Source organism: Salmo salar, chromosome ssa11, assembly GCF_905237065.1.
Source record: "Salmo salar chromosome ssa11, Ssal_v3.1, whole genome shotgun sequence".
Classification (NCBI taxonomy): Eukaryota; Metazoa; Chordata; class Actinopteri; order Salmoniformes; family Salmonidae; genus Salmo; species Salmo salar.
In genome coordinates, this window is record NC_059452.1 from 26318039 (window position 1) to 26337677 (window position 19639).

A 19639-nucleotide genomic window follows, 5' to 3' on the forward strand; every position below is an offset into this window, starting at 1 on the left:
TTTCAAATGTATTCCCATTTTAGTTAATTTACCCACCCTGTATTCAAGAGCAAGTTGTGTCTCAACCGATGGCGGGCACAACACCAAAACCTTAGATGATGTAAAATAGGGGCTTAGCTACAACATATGTGAACATATGTGTTTTTAGATAATTGACATTAAAAAAGGTTAAAAATGTAAATAAAAATAATTATTAAGAAAAAATGTTTTACCAGAAATGATCAAATAGTTTGACAACCCTGTTTGTAAGCTTTTAAATTATAGAAAATCTCAACTGTTTATCTTTTCCAGTGATTAAGACATGGATGTCTCATGGTATGGTGGGGTATGTAAAATGGGTCAACTTTGAGTACCTTTATCTTTTGAATGTTATGGCATTCAGGTTGAAAATGTCACTTTCTGAGCACTTCTACAACGGGCAAATAAATATGTATGGAAGGTTTCATTCAAAGCAAATGGGGTGCTGTCAAAAGTGACTGAATTCAAATGTATTTAGCCTATGGACAGCACCAGGGCCATATATTAAGAGAGTTGGGCCAGGTTTTAGAACGGACACCATGTTAGCGCCTTTATTCTGAAAATTGGTGATGTACCAATACGAGAGAGACTCCGATAAATCCCTACGTCATGACCCGCTGTAAACAAGCAAAACAGAGCAGCGAATTTAACAGACGTTTTTATTGATTAGCATTCGGGAAGTCCGTACTGTGTTGTGGTGTCAACAAAGTGCATATACAGTATGCTTATACAGTATGCTTTCACTGCACAACTTCATTTGAAAACTTTTAGAAATAAACCGCAGAATGCGGAAGCGTTAATTGTCACTTAGCAGCGGCAATGGAGGAGAAAGTTAAGCTTGCTGAACGTTCAGACAGAAACCGTATCCACTGTCCCAACTCTCTAAATACAGTATGACTCTGGACAGCACTATCCTCTGTAGGCGGTGGGCCGAAGCATCGGATCTGCTTTAGTTTTGGAGCTGATTGCCTTCTGCCGAAGGAGGAGCCGTTTTTTTTTTTTTACCTATTACGTATTTCATCTGAACACATTTTCGTTTGTTGGCAATGTTAATTCTTGCAATTGTTTTCAAAATACATTTTTATCAAAAAGAAAGGAGGACCAAGGCACTCTTCATATAATAGATTAAAATGCCTTTATTAGTATGGCATGTTCAATAGAAACAATGTTTTTAAAAATCCGATGAGTTTCGGCTGCATGGCCTTCATCAGGGAGTACAAAGAAATAATACAATGTTCTCTTTTTAACAGCTTTTCCCATTAGCCCTAATTTGAAGAGGGGGTGGTTACAAGATTGATTGGACACACCTAGTAAGCAATACTATACACACTTTAAAGTGAAATGCTGTAGCTATGTTATCATAAAAATACAACTCCAAGCTCGAAGTATCAGAACACTTCGAAAGGTAGTTCTAACCTTAAATATGGCTTGGAGAAGTGTCAAGAATAAGAAAGCAATATATTCCATAGTACACTAGAACACAGCAAAACATGAACAACAAGAGTCTAAACATAGCTGAGGGCAATTGAGCAAAAAGTCCACAAGTTACAGCAAATGGACCCATCACAACCCTACAGGAAGGGTGAGAAATCCATATCTTCATTTAAACCAGGGTATTTAGTGGCCTGTAGTTTGTAAATCCAAAAACTTTCCCTTTGGTTTAACTGTTTAAGACGGTCCCCTTTTCTAATAGAGGCCGGGATATGATCAATACCTGGAATGGACTTAAACAAGGCTTACAGAGACTTGCAACACCTTATGGAGAAAGATACAAAACTTGACCTCAATTCTATCACCTTGTCTGACTATTGGAGGAAAGGCCTAATCCCCAGAGGACTCCGTATTATGAAGTTTCCAGCTACTGGATCACAAGGTAAAACTGAATTTAGAGATAAATGGGAGGCTATTCTCAACAAATGTTCTTTTGACCAAATGCTACTTCTAATAGAATAATCTAAAAAGGACAGATGAGTAGTCCAAACAGAAATTGAAGAAGTAAAAAAGAAAATCACAGAACACAGTGACAATTCCAACAAAGCACAATGTGATGAGATCTTGAAAAAGAAAGTAGACACATTCACTCTTGACATTGAAGCAAGACAAGCTAAGAAAATTTAGAAGAGATGAAGTAGACTATAGAGATGGCAAGACCTTTGCCTGGAGAAAACCAATGCGCAAGAATTCAGAATCACATCTGCAGAGGAGGAAGCCTAGATCTGTCTCTTTCAACCTTACAAGCAGTGACGATGAGGATCACCCCAGACACTCAGAGGCCAGCTCCTCCCAAGATTTTTTAGATCAGAAAGAGGAGTCACGCAGGTACCTCAACAGGAGAGGGAGAGGACACGGAAGAGGCCAACACGGAGGGGGAGGAAGAAATCAAGACTATCCAACCACACGGAGCAGGACCAGAACAAGGCTGTGATCAACATTTCTGGAGAACCCCTTTCTGATGATTGCGTAAGGGTATTGTCTAAAGGACTGTCCTTTGCCCCCACCTACTCAACTAATGAATTTAATACAAAGATTGACCCATTTCCTTTCTACAGGAATCTACATCTGAAGGCATGGTACAAGCAAAACATCTCTCCAACTATAGACACCAGTGTCTCAGGTCAGGCAGTTTCTGTTCCCTCAAAAACACCTTTTAAGCCCAAGTCCACCTTTTGTTCCATCGTCCAGAATGCCACACTAAATACATTTGCCAAGAAGGTGAATTTTGATGTGGAGAATCTGTTTAAAGGTAAAATTGACTCCAACCAAACACGACGTAACCTTTCTAAGACAGAGAGGGATGCAGTGGAATCATTGTCCAAAAATGAACGGGTTGTGGTTAAAAAAGCAGACAAAGGTGGCGATACAGTAGTGTGGAGTAAAGACAAATATGTGACAGAAGCCAACCGTCAATTAGACAATGATGAATTCTACCAATCTCTTACCTTCAACCTTACAGAGAACCTAAAAACTGAATTGAAAGGGATCCTCAGAAGCTAAGGAGAATGGCTACATTTCAGACAATGAGTTCAAATTTCTTTTCAATGGCAGTCCACGTATGGCTTCTTTTTACCTTCTTCCAAAAGTCCACAAAAATCTTGAAAATCCCCCAGGCAGGCCAGTCATTAGTGGTAATGTCTGACAGAACCCATCTCTAAGTACATTGATTACTTTATTAAGCCTTTTCTGACGTCACTCCCAGCCTATCTTCAAGATACCACAGATGTGTTGAACAAAATTAAGGAATTGAATAATATAGGTACAGCTTCCTTTTTAGTCACCATGGATGTGGAGTCTCTATACACCACCATTGAACATGAACAAGGTTTGGCAGCTATGCACCATTTCTTGAGTACCCGACCTGAAACTGAGATGCCTCCTACAGAATTTATTGTCTCACTGACTGAATGGACTCTTAATCATAACATCTTTATCTTTCAGGACCGTATTTTTAAACAGGTCAAAGGTTGTGCCATGGGAGCTTGCTACAGCCCTTCCTACACTGGTTTGTACTTGGGTAAATGGGAAAATGACTTCATTTTGGATCCTTCTAATAACCATTTCTTTGACCGGATTATATGGTGGGGACGCTATATTGATGATGTTTGCCTTTTTTGTTCCGGCTCAGAAGATGAACTTATTTCCTTCCACCAATACCTTAACAGCATTAACCCTAACATCAAACTAACTATGGAGTACAGCAATGATAACATTTATTTTTTGGACCTCGACATCAGTAAAAATGACAAAGGTTGTTCACACACCAATCTTTAGGAAGCCTACAGATGGGAATACCATTCTGAGGGCAGACAGCTTTCACCCCAAAAGGCTAAAAGAGAATATTCCATATGGCCAATTCCAAAGAGTCCACAGAATTTGCGATCAGGAAATAGACTATAGTGTCAAGTCTGCTGAATTGGAGAATCGCTTCTTGAAATCGGGGCTACAGCGTTCAGGTCCTGAAAGATGCAGGTTTAAGGGCTGGATTACTTGACAGAGAGAAGTTGTTGCGAAGGGGAGTGCCTCGTGATGCATCAGAGAGAGTGTATTTTGTTACAAAATACAGCACTGAAGCAGAGAACATTAAAATAATCATTAAAAATAATTGGGGAATCATCCAAAGTGATACGCTACTACGCCAAGTCTTTCCTGAGCCACCAGTCATAAGCTTTAAGAGATGTCATACCCTAAAGGACAAATTAGTCCACAGTTATCTTCCGGGTGACTCAAAATACTTGGCTTGGCCACAAACCCAAGGGCTCTTTTAAATGTAACCAGTGCAACCATTGCAGAAATATTGCACAGAAAAAATATTTTGTTGATACAGCTTCCAAAATGGAGTATTACGTCAAGCATTTCATTAACTGCAAAACCACTCATGTCATCTATAGATTGGAATGTCCACAGTGCAAGGTGTTCTACATTGGACGGACAAAGAGACGCCTTCAAGACCGCCTAGCGGAACACAAGTACACCATACGGGTAGGCAATGACGACTACCCCATGGCAAGGCACTACACGTCCTTACACCATGGCAACCCTGCCTCCCTACAAGCTATGGGTATTGATCATATCCCGGCATCTATTAGAAAAGGGGACCGTCTTAAACAGTTAAACCAAAGGGAAAGTTTTGGGATTTACAAACTACAGGCCACTAAATACCCGGGTTTAAATGAAGATATGGATTTCTCACCCTTCCTGTAGGGTTGTGATGGGTCCATTTGCTGTCATCTAGTGGACTTTTTGCTCAATTGCCCTCACCTATGTTTAGACCCTTGTTGTTCATGTTTTGCTGTGTTCTAGTGTACTATGGAATATATTGCTTTCTTATTCTTGACACTTCTCCTAGCCATATTTAAGGTTAGAACTACCTTTCGAAGTGTTCTGATACTATGAGCTTGGAGTTGTATTTTTATGATAACATAGCTACAGCATTTCACTTTAAAGTGTGTATAGTATTGCTTACTAGGTGTGTCTGTGACAGGTTAAAGGAAATACTCATAGCCTGTTATACATTAAAAAGTATTAGTAAGTTCATAGTATGTGAGGATCTTAAAACATCTAAGGTTAAAAAGATCATGCATTCTGTATTAGTTGATAGAGATTGATAACATTCATATAATTGTGTTAAAAAGTTAAAATCCGTCAAGCGTACAAAGGGTAAGAATTGTAAAAGGAATGTGTAAACGTTATATTGATTACTTTATTTTGTGGTGCCTAATTGAAGGGGGAAAGTGTCAATCTGTGATCTACTAAATGCTCTTAATCTATGAGCCTGAGATCGATTGCTCTGGTCTCCACCCAAGTTCGCGGGGAAATCGCGGTCTTTTCCTATTTGCAGTAAAAGTTCTCAGAGAAGAAACAATACCGTATCATACTCGTGATTATTTCTCCCCTTTTTCAGGAGCGTAACATTTTTGGAGGCTCCGCTGAGATTGCTGCTCAGATGTCCAGTTTCCACATCCTGGCCGCTGAATTCCGAGCCAGCTAAATCCCCACATAACAACTCAGGCAGGCTGCAGTGAGGAAAGTGTTGCTGTTCGAGGAGAGCTGGAAGTTGGTGGTTAAGTAAGTGTCAGCTGAGGCCATTGATCGACCATCAGAGACAGTAAGGACCATCTAATTCAGAGTCAACTCCTGCACAGTAAAAGTTCCTCCTGTTCTGTCAACATGACAACCACCTTGGAAGAACTACAGGAAGAGGTAGCAGGAGAATTGCCCACCCTGACTAAAGACAAGTTACTAGAGATATGTGATTTCCTTGACATCTCAGGTGAACAGAGAAGAGATGTTCAAGACAAATCCCGCATATCATTGATGACTCACATTATGATGTTCCTTGAAAGAGAGGAAGTTGCAGAGTTAGAAGATGGCGGCATGTCGGAATTGTTGCTACTTAAAGACAAAATGACAGAGATGATCAGTGGCATAGATAACAAAACAGGGCAAACTGACCATGATATTGAAACAGCCGGAACACATCACAGAATAGAGGAACTGAGAACTGCAACCCCACAACAAGGGGTGGTAACTGAGCAGATTACTGCAGCCAAAGCCAGTGATTCTCTGCGTCAGCCCCAACCCCATGCTAATCTTAAGGTAAGCGTGCCGCTCTCACCCAGTGCACAGCCCAGCTCATACTGGCGCAAAGAGTTTAACATTTCTGGTCAGATAGGTGAACCGGGCCAGAAAGAAACTGATTTTTTTCCAGCCTTGCCCATCAGATCGAGAATGGACTTAACCTGTTGGGGATAAGGGGCAGTATTTGCACGGCCGGATAAAAAAACGTACCCGATTTAATCTGGTTACTACTCCTGCCCAGTAACTAGAATATGCATATAATTAGTAGATTTGGATAGAAAACACTCTAAAGTTTCTAAAACTGTTTGAATGGTGTCTGTGAGTATAACAGAACTCATATGGCAGTCAAAACCCTGAGACAAATCCTAACAGGAAATGGAAATCTGATGTGTGGAATCACTTCAAACCTTTGCCATTGAAACACACAGGGACTTATTAATCATTTAGCACTTCCTAAGGCTTCCACTAGATGTCAACAGTCTTTACAAAGTGGTTTGAGTCTTCTATGGTAGAAACTGACCCAAAGACAGGCTTGGGAAGTTGGTCACAGGGGGAGGGCTATTACTACTATGACGCGGGCGCCCATGGGAAACCTTTTGTTCCGAAACGTTTAGTAAGACAATGCAATCGTCCGCCTTGAATATTATTGAAGCTCTGGTTGAAAAAGGCCCTAAAGAATAATGTTATTCAACGTTTGACATGTTTGAACGAACGTAAATATATATTTTTTGCACATTCGTGACGACAAGTCCCGCGCGCTTCAGTACATTATGAGTAGCCTTCGGAATGCGCTAACAAGAAGGAACTATTGGGACATAAATTATTAACTTTTTCGAACAAAACTACATTTGTTGTGGACCTGGGATTCCTGGAAGTGCCTTCTGATGAAGATAATCAAAGGTAAGGGAATATTTACAATAGTATATTTGATTTTAGATGGTTCCAAGATGGCGCTAACATGTATCGCCTAGCCTATTTTTCTGAGCATACCACGTCGTTTATTGCAAAGTGTGATTTCCCAGTAAAGTTATTTTTAAATCTGGCAATGCGGTTGCATTCACGAGATGTTAATCTATAATTCTTTGAATGACAATATTACATTTTAACAATGTTTTCGAATAGTAATTTTATAAATTGTAGCGCTGATTCACCGGAAGCATTTGAGGGAAAATATTTTCTGAACGTCACGCGCCGATGTAAAATGCTGTTTTTATATATAAATATGAACTTTATCGAACAAAAAATGCATGTATTGTGTAACATGATGTCCTAGGAGTGTCATCTGATGGAGATTGTCAAAGGTTAGTGCTGCATTTAGCTGTGTTTTGAGTATTTGTGATGCATGCTAGTTGCTTTGAAAATGGCAGTGTGATTTTTTTTTTGGCAGGGTACTCTAACATAATCTAATGTTTTGCTTTTGCTGTAAAGCCTTTTTGAAATCGGACAACGTGGTTCGATTCAGGAGAGGTGTGTCTATAAAATGGTGTAAAATAGTCATATGTTTGAGAAATTGAAGTTATAGCATTTATGAGGTTTTGTATTTCGCGCAACGCGATTCCATTGGCTGTTGACTAGGGTGGGACGCAAGCATCCCACGTTCCCAGACAGGTTAACAGAGGCTATCCTGAGGTAGAAATAGTAGATGCAGTAGTCAGAGCTATTTGTCCAGGCTCACAGCTACGCAGCTACTTGGAAGGTAAACCCCAGCTAATTCTTCCCACACTTAGATGTATCCACTTCCAAGAGAAGAGTGCAACAGAACTTTACAAACAGCTAGCTTCAGAAGCACAGCATAGCAGGGAGACCCCTCAAAGCTTCTTGATGCGCGTTTTAGATTTGAGGCAGAAAGTACTGTTTGCATCCCAGGAGTCAGAATCAGGGCTTAAGTATGACCCTGCTCTAGTCCAGCGCATGCGTTTACACACAGTCCTTACAGGTCTCCAGAGTGACAGTATCAGGATAGACATGCAGCCTCTCCTGCTAGATAGCGAAACAGCAGATGAGGTTTTGCTAGAGAAGCTTACATTTACATTTACATTTAAGTCATTTAGCAGACGCTCTTATCCAGAGCGACTTACAAATTGGAGTTGCTGTAATACTTAACATTGCTTGTGCTAATGAGATAGAAAGACGAAACAAAAAGCGGTTAAATGCCCCACAGCCTGCTACAACTGTAAGTGTAGTCCAGTTAGAAGATACGCTATCTGCAAAGTGTCCTGTGAAGGAAGCCAAAGCTAAGATACCCGCAGAACTGTTAACAGAGTTAGCTGAACTTAAGACAGGTGTAGCTTCTCTAAAAGGTCTCAGTGCAGAGATTGCTCAGATTAAGGAGACATTACAGCAGCCTGTTTCAGTCACCACCTTGTGCCTATGCCCCACCTCCAGTTAGGAGGGCAGATAGGGACCCCCAGCCACCTGTTTCCCAGCAGCAGTATTACAGCAACTACAGTCAGCCCCAAGCACCTGACCCTGTGCAGCATCAATATGCACCTAACCTGTATACCAACCGCTCTGCTCAAGCTCCAACGAGGTGTTTTGTCTGCCAGCAGGCCAGAACAGATGCACGCTGCACACACTACTTCCGATGTGGGAGTGGAGAACATTTTCAAGCTGGATCTAAAACCCGGTTGTCAGACCATCAAGAGAGGCCCCTTTAAACGGGGAAGGGTTACCGCTGAGGGACGAGTGTTAACCATAGCTACCAAAAAGTCCCAGAAATGTGCAAATTGTGCCAGAGAAGATTCATTTGAGAACCTGAAACAATGTTCATCATGTAAAGAGACACTGTACTGTTCCAAAGTATGTCAAAACCAACATTGGACTAAACATAAGGAAAAATGCACTCACCTGAAAATTGACTCTACCAGTGAAAGGTTTTCCTGCACAGAGGAAAATGGCCACTCTTTACCATCCCTAGCTCAAGGTTGCCACCCCCATAAGGTCACCTCGCTAGTCGGCAGATAGTGCCTTATTAAGTGTCACCTGAATCGCCACCACCTCCAAGCTCTATGGGACACAGGCTCTCAGGTATTGGTCATTGATGAACGATGGAAAGAGGAATCTCTCCCAAACGCAAGGCTGAGAGATGTTTCAGAAATCCTGGACTCACCTGATGATCTAAGGTTGACTGCAGCAAATGGGACTGAAATGCCGTACCTGGGATGGATTGAAACAACTTTTTGGCTAGCCTCTGAAACTGACCAAACAAAGGAACTGATCATCCCAGTGCTGGTAATGAAAGGCTGTCACCTATCGCATCCCATCATAGGTTTCAATGTTATCGAGCACATCCTGACAATGACTGAAAAGACTAAACAATACAGTAAAAAAGAAACAAGGTGAGAGCTTTTATACAGGCTGTTAGCGCAGAACAGACAGATGAATATGCAGTGAAAACCAAGAAAGAGAAGGTTGCAGTACCAAAACACAGTAGCATTCAGACTGAGTGCTGTGTAGCTTCCCAGCCTTTCAAAGAGGACATGACAATGCTTTTCCAGCCAGACCTGAACCCGCAGTGGCCAGACGACCTTGAGTTCTTTGACACACTAGTCAGAGTCAGGAAAAGTGTTTTTCCAGTTATCATGCTTGATGTCTCTAACCCCACTGACCACGACATTTCCCTGCTAGGACACACAATAATCGGTACAGTACAAACCATTATGACTGTGTTACCTGCCCAAGTCTTTGAAAAAACTGTCACCCCAGCCACAGTGAATCACACCAGCGTTCGAACCCCATGTACTGCTACTGAACAGTGGGATCCACCAGTAGGTTTAAATCACCTAACCGAAGAGCAGAGAGAGGTTGTTAGGCAAATGCTTAGAGAAGAGTGTCACTCCTTCTCCAGATCAGACAATGACATTGGCTGTATTGAACGATTGAAAATGACTATTTCTCTAAAGGACTCTGAACCAGTCAAGCGCACATACATGTCAGTGCCCAGGCCACTGTATCAGGAGATGAAGGGTTACCTTTATGACCTCATAGCCCAGGGCTGGGTTAGGAAGTCAAACTCTTCATATTCTTCACCTGTCGTGTGCGTTCGGAAGAAGGATGGGACCCTCCGGTTGTGTATAGATTACAGAGACCTGAACAGAAAGACACATCCCGACCGCCAGCCCATCCCTCGGGTCCAAGACATCATGGACAGTTTAGGTGGTAATTCCTGGTTCTCCCTCTTAGATCAGGGAAAAGCGTATCACCAGGGGTTCATCTCTGAAGAAAGCAGACCACTGACAGCATTTGTGACCCCGTGGGGACTCTGAGTGATACGTATGCCATTCGGCCTCATGAACGCTCCTGCAGCTTTTCAGCGGTGTATGGAGGAGTGTTTGGAAGGGCTCCGGGATAACATCTGCATTCCTTATCTGGACGACACGCTAGTTTTCAGTTAAACTTTCGACAGCCATGTGAATGATGTGCGAAAAGTTTTGCAGCGTCTCAGAGAGTATGGCATTAAACTCAAACCAAGTAAGTGTGTTCTCTTTAAACCCCAGGTCTGTTATTTGGGCAGAATAGTGTCTGCAGAGGGCAGCCGAGTTGACCCAGCCGATTTTGAAGCAGTAAGAGCATTGAAAGAAATCAGACCAGAGACTGTGGGCAGCTCAGAAAAATGCTTGGTTTACTCACTTACTACAGACAGTACATCAAAGACATTTCTAGGAGGGCCAGCTGCCTGTATGACCTCCTGAAAGCAGATTCAGAGAAATTACCTGACCACCCACAGAAAACAAAAACAAAGAAAGTAAGTCATGTGGTGCCCTCAAACAAGCCAATCCTGTGGACTGACCAGCATCAACAGGCACTTGAACAGCTGATTGAGTGTTTGCTTCACCCACCAGTCTTAGGTTTCCCTGATTTCACTCAGCCATTTGTTGTACACACTGATGCGTCACACCAAGGCTTGGGAGCGGTTCTTTATCAAAAGCAAGATGGGAAGCTTAGGGTCATTGCTTATGGCTCTCGAATCTTAACAGCAGCTGAGAAGAACTATCACTAGCACTCGGGCAAGCTAGAATTTCTAGCTCTAAAATGGGCAATCACTGATAAGGTCCATGATTATTTGTACTATGCTCCGACCTTCACTGTATACAGTGATAACAACCCGCTCAGCTACATTCTGTCTACTGCAAAACTGAACGCAACCACTTCCAGGTGGGTTGCAGAATTGGCTGATTTCCACTTTACAATAAAGTACAGGTCAGGCAGAGAGAACGGTGATGCAGAATCTTTGTCAAGGATGCCACTGGATGTAGAGTCACTGATGAGAGAATGTTCTGAGGAGCTTCCAGACACCATTGCCGCCACGATACAAGCAGTTGAGGTACAGAAAGAGGCTGTTGTACCTTGGTTACTTTCAGCTGCATCTATGTCAGTATCAGCTGAAGGTGAGACAACCACTGCAACAATCAGCTCAATCCCAAAAGATGGGATAAGAGAAGCACAAAAATCTGGTCCGGTCATCCGTCCTGTGCTCAATTTCAAACTGTCTGGTTCCAAACCGCCAGTTAAAGAGCAAAAGGAATCCAGTCCAAAGACAAAATGCCTATTCAGAGAATGGGACAAATTGACAATAGACAGTGATGGCATTCTGTACAGAATCACTACAGCCCGCAAGCAGTTAGTTCTACCAGAGCAGTACAAAGGTAAAGTGATGGAAGAGTTGCACAATAACATGGGACACCAAGGTACTGACCGCACTGTATCACTAGTACGTGACCGCTTCTTCTGGCCATATATGCAATCTGACATCGAGCACTATGTGACTAAAACTTGTAGCTGTGTCAAGCAGAAAAAGCCAGCCCATGAAACAAGAGCTCCTCTGACAAACATTGTGACAACACAGCCATTTGAACTGGTATGTATAGACTTCCTTCATCTCGACAGATGCAAAGGGGGATATGAGTACATCCTCATGATTGTTGATCATGAGGATGTTTCACTCAAGCCTACACCACCACATCAAAGTCAGGTAAAACTGCTGCAAATCTCATCTTCAATGACTTTGCCCTGAAGTTTGGGTTCCCGTCCCGCATCCACCATGACCAAGGGGGAGAATTTGAAAATCAGTTGTTCCATCAGTTAAAGAAACTCAGTGGCATGGCGGGGTCCAGAACAACGCCCTACCACCCGATGGGGAACGGTCAAGTGGAACGCATGAACAGAACAGTGTTGCAAATTTTAGACACTGAGACACAAAAGTCAAATTGGAAGGAGTCTCCGAACAAACTGGTTTATGCCTATAACTGCACCCGTTGCGAAGTGACTGGCTATTCACCATTTTATCTTCTGTTTGGGAGATCACCCAGGCTTCCAGTTGATATGCTCTTTGGATTGTGCACAGAGGCAGGTTCCAGTAACCAGCGAGAATACGTGGACAACTGGAAACGAGGGATGGAAGAAGCATACGCCATTGCAAATGAAAATGCTCAGAAAGCCGCTGAAAGAAGTAAGAAGTACTATGACACTAAAGTTAGGAATTCAGTGCTACAGCCTGGCGAGCGAGTTCTGATTAACCTCTTACATCTAGACGTTCCGCTAGCGGAACACCTGCTCCAATAGCCAATGATGGGCGTGGCGCGAATTACAAATTCCTCAAAAATACAAAACTTCAATTTTTCAAACATATGACTATTTTACACCATTTTAAAGACAAGACTCTCCTTTATCTAACCACACTGTCCGATTTCAAAAAGGCTTTACAACGAAAGCAAAACATTAGATTATGTCAGCAGAGTACCCAGCCAGAAATAATCAGACACCCATTTTTCAAGCTAGCATATAATGTCACATAAATCCAAACCACAGCTAAATGCAGCACTAACCTTTGATGATCTTCATCAGATGACACCCCTAGGACATTATGTTATACAATACATGCATGTTTTGTTCAATCAAGTTCATATTTATATCAAAAACCAGCTTTTTTTACATTAGCATGTGACGTTCAGAACTAGCATACTTCCGGTGAATTTACTAAATTACTCACGATAAACGTTCACAAAAAACATAACAATTATTTTTACCTGTTTGGGCTAGGGGGCAGTATTGAGAATTTCGGAAAAAATATGTGCCCATTTTTAACTGCCTCCTACACCAACTCAGAAGCTAGAATATGCATATTATTGTTCAGGTTTGGATAGAAAACACCCTAAAGTTTCTAAAACTGTTTGAATGGTGTCTGTGAGTATAACAGAACTCCTATGGCAGGCAAAAACCTGACAAGGTTTCATGCAGGAAGTGGCCTGTCTGACAAGGAGTCGTGCGTCTTGCATCTGTTTATTGAAGAGTAAGGATCTTAGCTGTAACGTGACAATTCCCAGGGCTCCAATAGGCTCTCAGAACCCGGGAAAAACCTGAACGATGACGAGGCAGCCTCTGGCTGAAACAGATTATCGCCTTATCCAAGTGGCCGATCAGAGGACCATTGAATGAGGCGCGTGCACGATTCGCCCCCGTGGAGAAATTTCATTCGGCTGTTTAGCTTATTGCAGATTCCCGGTCGGAATATTATCGCTTTTCTACGAGATAAATGGCATAAAAATTGGTTTTAAACAGCGGTTGACATGCTTCGAAGTACGGTAATGGAATATTTAGACATTTTTTGTCACGCCATGCGCCATGCGCACGACCGTTATTTACCATTCGTATAGTGTCTAGAACGCACGAACAAAACAGAGGATATTTGGATATAACGATGGATTATTTGGGAACAAACCTACATTTGTTATTGAAGTAGAAGTCCTGGGAGTGCATTCTGACGAAGAACAGGAAAGGTAAGAACATTTTTCTTATAGGAAATAGGATTTTGGTGAAGGCTAATCTTGCCGGGTGTCTAAATAGCTAGCCGTGATGTCTGGGCTATGTACTTAGAATATTGCAAAATGTGCTTCATCCGAAAAGCTATTTTAAAATCGGACATATCGAGTGCATAGAGGAGTAATGTATCTATAATTCTTAAAATAATTGTTATGCTTTTTGTGAACGTTTATCGTGAGTAATTTAGCAAACTGTTAGTAAGGTATGCTTTTTCTGAACGTCACATGCTAATGTAAAAAGCTGTTTTTTGATATAAATATGAACTTGATTGAACAGACATGCATGTATTGTATAACATAATGTCCTAGGTGTGTCATCTGATGAAGATCATAAAAGGTTAGTGCTGCGTTTAGCTGTGGTTTGGGTTTTTGTGACATTATATGCTAGCTTGAAAAATGGGTGTCTGATTATTTCTGGCTGGGCACTCTTCTGACATAATCTAATGTTTTGCTTTCGTTGTAAAGCCTTTTTGAAATCGGACAGTGTGGTTAGATTAAGGAGAGTCTTGTCTTTAAATAGCTGTAAAATAGTCATATGTTTGAGAAATTGAAGTAATAGTATTTCAAACGATTCAAAAATCGCGCCACTGAATTCAGGTGGCTGTTACGTAGGTGGGACGAATTCGTCCCGCCTTGCCCATAGAGGTTAAGAATTATAGATACAGAACTCCTCTATGCACTCGCTATGTCCGATTTTAAAAGAGCTTTTCGGTGAAAGCACATTTTGCAATATTCTCAGTAGATAGCCCGGCATCACAGGGCTAGCTATTTAGACACCCAGAAAGTTTAGCACTCACCAAAGTCAGATTTACTATAAGAAAAATGTTATTACCTTTGCTGTTCTTCGTCAGAATGCACTCCCAGGACTTCTACTTCAATAACAAATGTTGGTTTGGTCCCAAATAATTTACATTTACATTTACATTTAAGTCATTTAGCAGACGCTCTTATCCAGAGCGACTTACAAAATGGTGCATTCACCTTATGATATCCAGTGGAACAACCACTTTACAATAGTGCATCTAAATCTTTTAAGGGGGGGGTTAGAAGGATTACTTTATCCTATCCTAGGTATTCCTTAAAGAGGTGGGGTTTCAGGTGTCTCCGGAAAGTGGTGATTGACTCCGCTGTCCTGGCGTCGTGAGGGAGCTTGTTCCACCATTGGGGTGCCAGAGCAGCGAACAGTTTTGACTGGGCTGAGCGGGAACTGTGCTTCCTCAGAGGTAGGGGGGCCAGCAGGCCAGTGGTGGATGAACGCAGTGCCCTTGTTTGGGTGTAGGGCCTGATCAGAGCCTGAAGGTATTGAGGTGCCGTTCCCTTCACAGCTCCGTAGGCAATCACCATGGTCTTGTAGCGGATGCGAGCTTCAACTGGAAGCCAGTGGAGAGAGCGGAGGAGCGGGGTGACGTGAGAGAACTTGGGAAGGTTGAACACCAGACGGGCTGCGGCGTTCTGGATGAGTTGTAGGGGTTTAATGGCACAGGCAGGGAGCCCAGCCAACAGCGAGTTGCAGTAATCCAGACGGGAGATGACAAGTGCCTGGATTAGGACCTGCGCCGCTTCCTGTGTGAGGCAGGGTCGTACTCTGCGAATGTTGTAGAGCATGAACCTACAGGATCGGGTCACCGCCTTGATGTTAGTGGAGAACGACAGGGTGTTGTCCAGGATCACGCCAAGGTTCTTAGCACTCTGGGAGGAGGACACAAGGGAGTTGTCAACCGTGATGGCGAGATCATGGAACGGGCAGTCCTTCCCCGGGAGGAAGAGCAGCTCCGTCTTGCCGAGGTTCAGCTTGAGCTGGTGATCCGTCATCCACACTGATATGTCTGACAGACATGCAGAGATGCGATTCGCCGCCTGGTTATCAGAAGGGGGAAAGGAGAAGATTAATTGTGTGTCGTCTGCATAGCAATGATAGGAGAGACCATGTGAGGATATGACAGAGCCAAGTGACTTGGTGTATAGCGAGAATAGGAGAGGGCCTAGAACAGAGCCCTGGGGGACACCAGTGGTGAGAGCGCATGGTGCGGAGACAGATTCTCGCCACGCCACCTGGTAGGAGCGACCTGTCAGGTAGGACGCAATCCAAGCGTGGGCCGCGCCGGAGATGCCCAACTCGGAGAGGGTGGAGAGGAGGATCTGATGGTTCACAGTATCAAAGGCAGCAGATAGGTCTAGAAGGATGAGAGCAGAGGAGAGAGAGTTAGCTTTAGCAGTGCGGAGAGCCTCCGTGACACAGAGAAGAGCAGTCTCAGTTGAATGCCCAGTCTTGAAACCTGACTGATTAGGATCAAGAAGGTCATTCTGAGAGAGATAGCAGGAGAGCTGGCCAAGGACGGCACGTTCAAAAGTTTTGGAGAGAAAAGAAAGAAGGGATACTGGTCTGTAGTTGTTGACATCGGAGGGATCGAGTGTAGGTTTTTTCAGAAGGGGTGCAACTCTCGCTCTCTTGAAGACGGAAGGGACGTAGCCAGCGGTCAAGGATGAGTTGATGAGCGAGGTGAGGAAGGGGAGAAGGTCTCCGGAAATGGTCTGGAGAAGAGAGGAGGGGATAGGGTCAAGTGGGCAGGTTGTTGGGCGGCCGGCCGTCACAAGACGCGAGATTTCATCTGGAGAGAGAGGGGAGAAAGAGGTCAAAGCACAGGGTAGGGCAGTGTGAGCAGGACCAGCGGTGTCGTTTGACTTAGCAAACGAGGATCGGATATCGTCAACCTTTTTTTCAAAATTTTTGACGAAGTCATCCGCAGAGAGGGAGGAGGGGGGGGGAGGGGGAGGAGGATTCAGGAGGGAGGAGAAGGTAGCAAAGAGCTTCCTAGGGTTAGAGGCAGATGCTTGGAATTTAGAGTGGTAGAAAGTGGCTTTAGCAGCAGAGACAGAAGAGGAGAATGTAGAGAGGAGTGAGTGAAAGGATGCCAGGTCCGCAGGGAGGCGAGTTTTCCTCCATTTCCGCTCGGCTGCCCGGAGCCTTGTTCTGTGAGCTCGTAGTGAGTCGTCGAGCCACGGAGCAGGAGGGGAGGACCGAGCCGGCCTGGAGGATAGGGGACAGAGAAAATCAAAGGATGCAGAAAGGGAGGAGAGGAGGGTTGAGGAGGTAATAATAATCCATTGTTATATCCAAATAGCGGCGTCTTGTTCGTGCGTTCAAGACACTATCCGAATGGTAAAGAAGGGTGACGAGCACGACGCATTTCGTGGCAAAAAAATTCTAAATATTCCATTACCGTACTTCGAAGCATGTCAACCGCTGTTTAAAATCAATTTTTATGCCATTTTTCTCGTAAAAAAGCTATAATATTCCGACCGGGAATCTGCGTTTAGGTAAAAAGACGAAAGAAAATAAAGCATGGGGTCGACTCGTGCACGCGCCTAAGCCCATTGTCCTCTGATCGGCCACTTACCAAAGGCGATAATGTGTTTCAGCCAGAGGCTGCCTCGATATCATTCAGCTTTTTCCCGGGTTCTGAGAGCCTATGGGAGCCGTAGGAAGTGTCACGTTACAGCAAAGATCCTCAGTCTTCAATAAAAAGAGCCAAGATGAACAAGAACTTGTCAGACAGGTCACTTCCTGTATGGAATCTTCTCAGGTTTTTGCCTGCCATATGAGTTCTGTTATACTCACAGACACCATTCAAACAGTTTTAGAAACTTTAGGGTGTTTTCTATCCAAAGCCAATAATTATATGCATATTCTAGTTTCTGGGCAGGAGTAATAATCAGATTAAATCGGGTACGTTTTTTATCCGGCCGTGAAAATACTGCCCCCTAGCCATAACAGGTTAAAAACCTGACACCAAGAGGAGGACCAGGCAAACTCTGTAACTATTGGGAAGATACAATTCACACAGTAGTGAGACAAATGGGTTCAGACCTGCCGATTTATGAATTGAGACCAGAAAAGGGTAGGGGACGCTCCAGGGTCCTGCACAGTGTCATGACGTTGCCCTCTTTGAGTACAGGGAGCACAGTTGACCCCCTCCCCCTTGCACCATCCCCCTACCTACCTCTCCCTACCCAGGCCCTGTGAAGGCGGTCGTAAAATTCTAAAGGAGAATGTCCTGCCACATGGCCCAGTTGAGACAGAGAGGGGTTTCATAGAGAGACAAAGGAAATTCTTCCAACTCACAGAATTGGGGAACCGAACGACATTTATGTTCTGGAGAAGGTATAAAAGATCGGTGAAGAATCCAGCTACGAACTGGTCCGCTTGGTACAATTTTGTGAGGCTCATTAGAAACAATATTGCCATATTACCATAATAATGTTTATATAATAGCCTCAGCTATGGGACTTACATCTAAATGGTTGTATACAATGATTTAATAAGATTAAAGCTATTTGGAATATGTTGAGACGCTATGTACTGATGTTAATGGGAGAGAATTGTATTTCTGTTCAAAAGCTTAACTCAGTCATCGGCACGCCCCCAGGGACACAGACAGGACCTGGTGTCATGTGACAGGCTGTTCTATGTTCAAGTATAAAACCCCCACCCTGATTTACTTTCTTCAGACCAGGCCTCCACTCCATTACGAGTTGGCCAATAGGTTTGACCATGCATCCCTCTACTGAAGTAACCATACCACGTGGTTAAACTATCGATACCGACAGAATAATAACAAGTCTTTGATATTAATTAATAGTCTGCAGCTAGAAATTCTATCATTGAACGCGAAGACCGACGAAACATCCATTGTGTAACAACATTAATGAATGTCGCTTTGAAAGATCCATTCTAACCGAGAAAGAGAACGCAGCGGGAACTCTCCAACAGAACGACCTTTCCAACGAAGATCACGACGACACACTGAGCGTAAATATATATATTGATTGCAATTGTTTCCGAATGAGTGAGCGTTCATGTGCAAAGGATTAGCATATCAATTGTTAATATTTCTCAACTCTGTTGTGCCTTCTCAGCTGCCCCCAATCCCCTTGTTTGTTTAACAAGCCACCATGCCGGTTTAGCCCACTAGGGCACATTACTCTACCAATTCTTTGTGACGATAATTACTGTTTGTATACTTTCTGTGAATTACTTTGTTTAGTAAATAAATGATTTTTAAGACAGTTGATGTATGGATGATTTAGTAAAGACTGGGTTCGTGCAGATACAACAATTTACGATGTTTGGAATGAGACGGACGCGAGGTAAAATACACCATTTAAACCAGAAGATAAATCGGCCTATACTATAATATAATATATAATGTTATAATATAGGAAAGTTATATTAGGAAAATTATAACTTTAATCTGAATATTTTCCTTGGTGCCCCGATCTCATAGTTAATTACAGTTAAACGATTAATCAGTTAATCGCGTGATAATAATTACAGGGAGTTATTTTGATAAGCATGTCTTCAGTTAATGGTGCCCAAAGACACGACAACAGAAACCTGCTCATGTCCTGTGACCACTTACCTTTTGAGAAACAACCAGAAATGACCAAAGATGACCAAAGATGACAAAAGTCAGAAAAAAAGGCGACATCAGCCTAAATCACAGCCTCTAGATTCTGATGAAGACAGCGTGGATGAATATGACCTTCATCATGAGCCGCTACAGGTTCCCACATCTCCTACAGTACCTGAGGAGAGGAATGCTGAACCAGCGAGAGAGTGGGAACACAGGCCCCCACCAGTGAAACAGACAGTTGAAGTGCCAGTCCCTGAAACGGTACCAGCACAGCCTCTTGTTGAAAAGCGGCTGGAGGAGACAGCAACAGTTAAA

The 19639-nt window shown here is 43.1% G+C and overlaps 1 protein-coding gene across 3 annotated transcripts in view; it reads right to left on the reverse strand.

Moving 5' to 3' along the window:
• The window catches only part of LOC106562365 (serine/threonine-protein kinase 33-like), a 53295-nt gene that overhangs the window by 22848 nt on the left and 10808 nt on the right, over positions 1–19639 (reverse strand). The gene's annotated exons all lie outside the window — the stretch shown is intronic.